The sequence below is a fragment of the Dermacentor variabilis genome, chromosome 5, assembly GCF_050947875.1.
Source record: "Dermacentor variabilis isolate Ectoservices chromosome 5, ASM5094787v1, whole genome shotgun sequence".
Lineage (NCBI taxonomy): Eukaryota > Metazoa > Arthropoda > Arachnida > Ixodida > Ixodidae > Dermacentor > Dermacentor variabilis.
Genome location: NC_134572.1, coordinates 30,341,214 through 30,350,813, shown reverse-complemented (window position 1 = coordinate 30,350,813; position 9,600 = coordinate 30,341,214). Strand labels below are relative to the sequence as shown.

The 9,600-nt window shown below is 49.1% G+C and overlaps 1 pseudogene; it reads left to right on the top strand.

The window, feature by feature from the left end:
- The first annotated feature begins 9,008 nt into the window (after positions 1–9,008).
- On the top strand, positions 9,009–9,184 carry LOC142583835 (U2 spliceosomal RNA; annotated as a pseudogene).
- The last annotated feature ends 416 nt before the right edge of the window (positions 9,185–9,600 follow it).

Sequence of the window (9,600 nt, the reverse complement as noted above, 5' to 3'; positions counted from 1 at the left end):
CTGAGAAATAGCTCCCCTGTAAAGGAAGCTCGTCCCTGCTCACTAGATCTATGCACAATGATCCGGACTCTATGCATATATAGATCAGCCTAGAAGTGCTCGAAAAGGGCCGACCAGACGTGCATAGTTTAGAAACTCGATGACTTTGGTTTTGCAATAACATAGCCATAATATATATTTGAACTGCACACCTGACACGAGCCTTGAACCTGTGACAATTATGGGTTTCACGACGTAAGCACGTTGCTGAACTAGCAGTACCTATGGCATCGTCATATCATACGACTGGTTGCTATCCCCAAAAACGTTCTACTCACCGTAGCACTTGTTCTTTTTCCCAAGCAATGGCAATTACCCACTACGGGGATATTGGCCAAGAAGCAGGTAATTTCAAAATTGAAATAAAGTGAGTAAGAACTTGGAAACCAAAACAAAACAAAACATGAAATCAATGGGGCACGTAGCTGCTATTGAAACCATAAAAAAAAGGGGAGGGGGTTGAGAACGTTATAATGTCTGCAAGCTTGACTAATACAATTAACCAATTAAAAGCTTTTTGAGGGCTAGCAGTTTGACAAAAATTATAAAGAGATGTTTTCCAAAATTCAACACGGTAGTCATTTCAAGACCTGTCCAAGTTCAAAAAACAGGCACACTCAAGGCATCAGTGTAAAGCCAAGCATTCTTGCTGTGATTGGCTCATGGATCACGTGTGTGTGCATATGAAGAGTAGTTTTCAACCGATAGATATTAGTAATAATAAATAGCATGTTATACGAAGAAATCATTCTGCTTGCAGTGATTATAGACAGGCTGGATATTATTATTATTATTATTATTATTATTATTATTATTATTATTATTATTATTATTATTATTATTATTATTATTATTATTATTATTATTATTATTATTATTATTATTATTATTATTATTATTATTATTATTATTATTATTATTATTGTTGTTGTTGTGTGTGGAACGGAGTATATATAGTTCGACTGGGTGACCGAAACGCGCATAGTGTCACGTAGTAGTGACGGTGAAGAACTTATCAAAACTGTGATTGGCGAAACCAGCGCTTTATTTGGCGGACTTGTGCCCTCCAAAACAGGCTGCACTCAAAGGACAACGTTTGCGGCGAACACAGTCGGCGATCGTCGAAAATCTGATCAGCGGGTCAAGCGCGTCGGCTTTTATACATCAGTCGTCGAAGGTTCCAGAGCAATCACTGGTGCCTGCGTGTCTTCTAGAAAATTCTGCACAGCTCTCGTCGCACATGCATTCAGATTACACAAGCTTGGGAGACAACAACAACGGGTACAAACATCGATAACAATCGAGAAACTTCCGATACATGCGGGTGCGTCCCGCACTGAGCGATAGCATTTGTTAGACGGTGAAAAGTGGTCACCCGAAGGAGATAAACAAGTAATCGTGTCGATGCCCCCTCTCAAAAAGCATCGTCCCGATGCTACAGACATAACAGAAGAACGAAAAATGACCCTTATTAAGCAAAAGTAACAAAATAACAAAGAAACAAAGTCCAAAGTAACATAGTCCAAAAGAAAGAGAGTCAGCTATGCAAAGAACATTCAGCTATGCAGAGCTATGCAGAAAGTTCAGCTATGCAGAAAAACAAAGTTCAGCTATGCAAAGTCCCAAAGTTTGTTAGCGCTGGTAGAACGGCTTAAGTCGCACATGGGCTATTTCAGGTCGTGAGCAGCGCCGCTGTGATAGCGGAATGCCGATTGGCACGACCTCGTAGTCGAGGGCGCCAATGCGTCCAATGATCCTGTAGGGTCTGCAATAGCGTCGCAAATAGTTTCTCGCTGAGTCCTCGTCGGCGTATCGTGGTCCAAGCCCAAACACGGCCGCCGGGCTGGTAGTCGACGTCGCGTCAGAGATTATAATGTTGACTGTCGTTCCTCTGCTGGTTCTTGATACGCAGGCGGGCGAGCTGCCGGGCTTGTTCGGCGCGCTGGCGATAGCTAGGTGGAGACGTCAACGTTTTCTTCGTCGGTGACGTGCGTCAGCATGGCATCAAGAGCCGTCGTCGGGATCCTTCCGTAAACCAGCTTGAACAGCGTAATCTGAGTTGTTTCTTGCACAGCCGTGTTGTAAGCAAAGGTGACATAGGGAAGCACCTCATCCCAGGTCTTGTGTTCGACATCGACGTACATCGCTAACATTTCGGCGAGCGTCTTGTTCAGTCGTTCCGTTAGGCTATTCAACTGCGGGTGATAGGCAGTGGTCCTCCGGTGACTTGTCTGGCTGTACTGCACAATGGCTTCGGTGAGCTCTGCTGTAAAGGCCGTTCCCCTGCCGGTGATGAGGACTTCTGGGGCACCATGTCGCAGTAGGATGGTCTAGACAAAAAATTTCGCCGCTTCGGCTGCGCTACCTTTCGGCAGTCCGTTGCCACGACGATCCACTTATTTCCAGATGTCGACGTCGGAAACGGTCCCAACAAATCCATCCAGATCTGCTGAAAAGGTCCGCAAAGAGGCTTGATCGGCTGCAATAATCCCGCTGGCCTTGTCAGTGGTGTCGTGCGTCGCTGACAGTCTCGGCATGTCTTGACGTAACGTGCGACGTGGGCGGTCAGGCGCGGCCAGTAATACCTTTCCTGTATCCTCGACAGCGTCCGGGAGAATCCGAGGTGCCCAGCGGTGGGATCGTCATGCAGGGCTTGCAGTACTTCTGGACGCAGCGCTGACGGAACAACAAGAAGGTAGTTGGCGCTGACTGGTGAGAAGTTCAAGAGTACGTTGTTTCGAAGCGTGAACGTAGATAATCCACGCCCAAACGACCTAGGGACAGCGTCGCTATTCCCTTTTAAATACTCGACGAGGCCTTTTAGCTCCGAGTCTGCTCGTTGCTGTTCAACGACGTTTTCCGCACTTATTATTCCAAGTAAGGCGTCCTCATCCTCGTCTTCTTGCGGCGGTGGTAGAATGGGGACGCGTGATGGGCAATCGGCATCACAGTGTTTTCGTCCGGACTTGTAGGTTACAGTGATATCATATTCTTGCAGTCTGAGGCTCCACCGTGCCAGCCGTCCTAATGGGTCCTTTAAGTTAGCTAGCCAACACAACGCGTGATGGTCGCTGACGTCATTGAATGGCCTGCCATACAGGTAAGAGTGGAATTTTGCTTTAGCTTAAATGATAGCGAGGCATTCCTTTTCAGTCGTAGAATAATTGCCTTCCGCTTTTGACAGCGACCGGCTAGCGTAAGCTATCACCCGGTCGAGTCCGTCTTTCCTCTGGACTAGAACGACGCCGAGGTCCAGGCAACTGGTGTCACTGTGGATTTCGGTATCGGCGTCCTCGCCGAAGTGCGCAAGTACCGGGGGTGACTGTGTGCGTCTTTTGAGTTCTTGAAATGCGTCGGCCTGCGGCGTTTCCCACTTGAACTCGACATCACATTTTGTTAGACGTGTGAGTGGCTCAGCGATGCATGAAAATCCTTGACAAAGCGCCTGTAGCTGGCACACATGCCAAGGAATCTACGCACCGCCTTCTTGTCGATGGGCTGCGGGAACTTTGCGATTGCAGCTGTCTTCTACGGGTCAGGGCCGACTCGAGAGTTGCTGATGACGTGGCCAACGAACAGAAGCTCATCGTAAGCGAAGCGGCACTTTTCCGACTTCAGAGTGGGCCCTGATGACTTGATGGCCTCTAGTACTGTCGCAAGCCGCCTAAGGCGATCGTCGAAGTTTCCGGCTAAGACGACGATGTCATCCAAGTACACAAGACAGGTCTGCCACTTCAATCCTGCGTGTCCATCACGCGCTGGAATGTTGCAGGCGCCGAGCACAGTCCAAATGACATAACCTTGAACTCAGAGGCCGTCTGGCGTGATGAAGGCGGTCTTTTCGCGATCTCTCTCGTCAACTTCTATTTGCCAGTAGCCATACTTGAGGTCCATCGACGAGAAGTATTTAGCTTTGCAGAGCGGATCCAATGCGTCGTCTATCTGTGGGAGGGAGTATACGTCCTTCTTCGGTGATCTTGTTCAGTCGACAACAATCGACACAGAAACGTAGGGTATCGTACTTTTTCTTCACCAAGGATACAGGAGATGCCCACGGGCTTTTGGACGACTGGATGATGTCGTCGCGCAGAATTTTCTCGACTTGTTGCCTAACAGCTTCACGTTCTCGTGTCGAAACTCGGTAAGGGCTCTGGCGGAGTGGTGGAGCGCACTCTTCGGTTATTATGCGATGCTTTACGACTGGTGTTTTTAGAATCCTCGATGACGTCGAACAGCCGTCTTTGTATCGTCGGAGAAGAGTTCCGAGCTGTTGCTGCTTACTCGTGGGGATACTTGGATTTATGTCGAAGTCTGGTTCGAGAACTATGGTCGTCGAGGTAGATGCGGCAAAATCCGAGAGGACAAACGCATAGCTGGTTTCCACAATTTCCTTGATGTACGCGATTGTCGTGCCCTTGTTGATGTGCTTGAACTCCTGGCTGAAGTCGGTTAGCATCACTTCCGCTTTCCCTCCGTGGAGTTGAGCGATCCCTCTAATAACGCAAATTTAACGTTCCAGCAGTAGACGGTGGTCGCCCTCGATGACGCCTGCAGCGGGTGTTTCGGTGACGACAGAAATAACAATGCTGGGGCGCGGCGTGATGCTCACTTGATCTTCGAGCCCACTCAAGCCGTGGTGACTGCGAGAGCTCTCCGGCGGTATCACTTGATCTTCCGACAACGTTATCGACTTCCACTTCAGATCTATGATTGCGCCGCGTTGCTTCAGGAAGTCCATGCCGAGAATGACGTCCCGTGAACACTGCTGGAGGATAATGAAGGTGACAGGGTAAGTCCAGTCAGGAACCGTTAATTCTTGCCGTGCACATTTCTGTCGGCGTCATTAGGTGTCCTCCTGCAGTCCGAATTTGAGGGCCTTCCCATGCATTCTTAACTTTCTTCAACGGGGCGGCAATGGGTCCACTCATGACGAAGTAGTCAGCTCCTACGTCCACTAAGGCGTTGACTGTGTAGCCGTCGAGAATCACATCGAGGTCGCTGGTCCTTTGCGTTGCGTTGCAGTTATGTCTTGGCGTCGGATCACGGCTGCGTCGGTTTGACCCGAAGCTGGAACATCGCGTCGTCAGGTCGTCTTTCGTCGGCGTATTCTTTGTTTCCAGACGTCGTCGGTATGGCGGCGTTTCGTTGGTATGTCGTCAAAACAAGCTTTTCGGAATCTTCGGCGGCGGCGGAGGATCTTCGTCAGTTCCACGAACAGCAACCGTACCTCTATCAGTTGCTGTTCTTAGTTTTCCGGATATGGGCTTGCAGACCGGCCCCGGGCTGGGCCAGTGCATTGTCAGCGTTGTGGGGACAGGTGGCGGCCGGGTGACACTGAACGGTATGGTCCACTGAGTGGCGGCTAGGTAGTCAGCGATACCGCGAGGCTGTTCACCTTGCTGCGGGCGCGGCACGTTGACGGCTGGCCCTCGCAGTCCCAAGCCGCGGTATGGGCATCGGTGGTAGACGTGGCCCGCTTCTCCGCAGTGATAGCACAGGGGCGGTGGTCGGGGGCGCCCCATTCATCTGTCTTCCTCCTCGGACATTTCCGGGTCGGCGTGCCGGGAAAGACTGTCATCTCTTGCGTGAAGATGGCGATGGTCTCATTGGGTAGTTGCCCTCGGCTTCCCCAGCAGAACTTCGGCCCTTTCTTTTCGGACAGCGCTCGTGAAGGTCCTAAAGAAGTGACTGCAGAACAGGTCCCGCGTTGTAAGGGTGGCTTTCCGGTTCTCGAACCAGGTCCTCGCGGCACTGTCCAAGGAGGAGTACACATGGCATAGCTTATCCTCAAAAGTCCAGTTGTTCAAGGTCGAGAACCGTTCGGAGGTTTCGAGCCAGGTTTCCGGATCCTCCGAGGAAGCTCCACGGAAGGTAGCGCTCTCTGGACTGTTGAAGCACGATGGGAGACGCTGGAGCTGCCATTGTGGTTGTTGAGCTGGACACGGTCTTCCTGGTTGTATCAGGCAGAAGTCCATGCTACGGGGGTAGTTCTTGCAGTCTGCGGCTAGCTCACTGGTCTTGGGCTACGTTGGTGTTCTCTTCGGGGTTCGGGCTTTGTTCGCGGCTTTGCGGGGGCGTTCGGTGCACGAACGTACAAGCACCTTCACCAGATGTCACGTAGTAGTGATGGTAAAGAAGGCACCAAAACTGTGATTGACGAACCTATGCGCTCAAAAGCAGGCTACACTCAAAGGACAACGATAGCCGCGAACACAGTCGGCGATCGTCGAAAATCTGATCTGCCGGTCAAGCGCGTCGGCTTTTATACATCAGTCGTCGAAGGTTCCAGAGTAATCGCTGGTGCCCGCGTGTCTTCTAGAAAATTCTACACAATTCGCGTCGCACATGCAGTCAGATTACACAAGCTTGGGTGACAACGGAAAACGGGTAGAAACATCGATAACATTTGAGAAACTTCCAATACATGCGGGTGCGTCCCGCGCTGAGCGATAGCATTCGTTAGACGGTAAAAATCGATCATCCGAAAAAGATAAACAAGTATACGTGTCAATAGCGTCTCAACGCGCCGGCATAGAGAAAGGAATACAACAAGAGCGGACACTCCCGTAGAGCCCAGCGGCCGAATCGACTGCAGCGCACCAAGCCGTGGGCGTGAATACCTGAAGCACACTTCCGGTTTCGGTTTTGTGCGCGCGCGTTTTGAATACCAGCTGGTGCGCGTCACGCTGGCTCCGTTGGTTTGTTTTTTTTTTTTTTTTGCAGCAAATATTTATTAATATATTTTTCATTTATTAAATATTTGCAAATCATTTTATTATTAAGTAAAATTGATTGCGAACGATCTTCACAAGCCTCCATTGAATATGTGCCACGTGCAATTTCATAAAGACGCAAGACACCTTGTGAAATGAGGAAATGTTTATTTTATTATTTATACATGCTCGTCGCGGGCTTTTTGTGCATTCAACCAACGTTGTGGCACCAGGTAAGCAGCAGTAGTTTCCGCAGGAAGCTCCACCAGACGACGTGAGCTGAAAAATTACAAGCAAGTGTTATTTTGGTATTAACATGTAAGAATAATGCCTGTAGAGGCGAAGCGTGCGAAAGTGGTGAATGGGCGGCATTACGAACAAAAACAGTTGGTATTTACACACAGGGCGTAGAAAATACCCGACTCATCCCAAGCAATACCGTATACATACCACAAACACATTCTAATTCCGAGCATTCCCCTCTTCCCAAGACTTATTTCCTGCAATTTAATAGCACGAATGCGCGGGCAACGGCTCGTTTCGCGAACTTGGCTACAACCGACGCGATAGTACGCTACGAATACATAGAGGTGGCCGCAACACAGGCTCTCAACCAGAGCATGCTGGATGCTCGCAGAATTCCTTCTACTCGCACTCAAGACAAATGTGTGGGTGCTATTCAGAAGACAGAATTTTCGAGTTACTAGTTCCTGGCGTTTGAGCTCCTTGGCTTCTCTCTTGTGCGTTCTGCAGGCGCAAGCAACGCACTCCTGTGTTATCACTCTTGACGATTGCTCGTCGCGTTTTCGACAAGCGTGGGTAACGAAAGAAGGCTTAAATTGTTGCGGGGACATAAAAATTGCCACAAACTTGTCGCAGTAAGATTCCGTACGCGCCAAACTAACTTTGTCACCACGGCCGAGCTGATTTTCGCTGCGTCACAACAGGCGCGGCGAGCGTGCCTCATAACATAAAAATACCGAAAATAATTTTCAACAATGTTGGGCGTCAGGGAAAGCGCCATGAACTTGTCAGTGCATTAAAGCGCGAAACTGCGCACCACGGCCGAGCTGATTCTCGCTAACCGCGTCACAGCACCAGGCGCGCCCACTGCGCTCGAAAGGTACCCCAAAAAGTAATGAAATTAGTTTCAATAGTGGGCGCCAAAACTTGTCGCAGTAAAATTCAGTACACGCGGAACTGCGTCACAGCACCCTGTGCGACTAGCGCGCCCAAAAACTACCGAAATTAGTTAAAATAATACTGGGGCTTATAGAAAGCGTCGCAAACATCTCCCAGTACGATTCATTAATTCAAATTAACTGCTCCACGACGGCCACGCTGTTTTTCGTTAACTGCGTCGCAAGTCTAGCCTAGGTGCCAGGCAGTAAGCCTAATTGCTTGAAGTGCGTCGCAGACTGTCGAACAAAGTTTCTCATTTTGCCGTAGTCCAATAGTGCAGTGGTCCCATGTCGAAGTTCCGAAGGAACGCAATAATTCGCCGGGAGGCCACCAAACCAGGCTAAACCCCAAAATAGAAAAACAGGCAGACGGGTGCCCGAACAATCCAACGCTCAGATGCGCGGCCGGTCTCTCACGCTTCGGCGGTGTGTCTGACGAATAACGCAAACATCTGGCTCGTCATTCGCTGGTTCGCCTGTCGCTAGGCAACGGAAGTAAGCCGCAAAGTTTAATTTAATTTATACACAGATATTTTCACTTTCTTCAGGAAAGAATAAAAAAATAAAACAATTTCTGTTAATCTCATTTCACATTCTTTTTTCTTTTTCTATGCTCGCGGCCCCAATTTGTCGGCGTTAATGCTATAGCGTGACGTGTCTCCTGTTTCCAGTTTTCGCCGAGTGTCCGCTCTTGTTCTATTCCTTTCTCTATGGCGCCGGCTTGCTCGCGAGAAAGGGTGTTCTATGCGGCTTGTCGAAGCATGCGTCCGTGGCATTCTGCGTTAGAGACCAGATACATACGAAAAACTCATGAGCCATTCCACTCTGTGAAGTTAGATGACCAGCGAAGCTGTTTAGCACACGACACAGAGGCGACACAGGATTTTTAACAAAGGTACGACCTCACTTACCGTAATTTTATATACATTCGCGTGGATGACGGGACCACCCCGAGGAGCCGGAGGAAACTAGACACCCGTGACGTTTCGACGGAACCACCACCACGTGAGAGCGGAAGGAAAGGAGGCGCGCAAGTGCTTGGAACACGGACAATGAGGACGGTGCGAACGTAGAGATGTTTGGCGCGGGTCAAAGTGTACCTGTTATTATCACCTTAATATGTGATGCGGGTTCTATTTGGACCCAAGATATTACACTTATTTTGCAAGTTGGCGGAGTGCTTGAAGCCTGCTTCATCCCCACTGCGTGTCGGCCCGGTATTGCACTACTTTCGGGATCCGCACACGCTTTTTGCTCACTTAGAACCATAACGCACGGAACCCTAGCCATAAACACCATCACTGTAAAAGTGCATGGAACTAGGCAATAAAGCTTCGCTTTAAAATGACAATAGAAAAGTTGCTGCGTCTCAAGCCATCCACACAATCCGTCGTTTCTAACATCTTCGATTTCGAATGACCTGTTCATGCACATAATTCACCAAGGCGCAGCAGTTTCGATTCCTAATTGTTATGGAATTTTCAATCTTTACCAACATTGAGGGTTTCAATACATTACGAAACAATATTGTGCAACGTGTTCCTTATATCCTATTTTCATATTCCTTTTGCTGCGTTGCCTTACAAAAGCTGGAAACACTAGCCTCTGTTCCTGCAAAGCCGTAAGTGCCGACGGTGGTACATGCCGTTTATTTATTACATTATTGC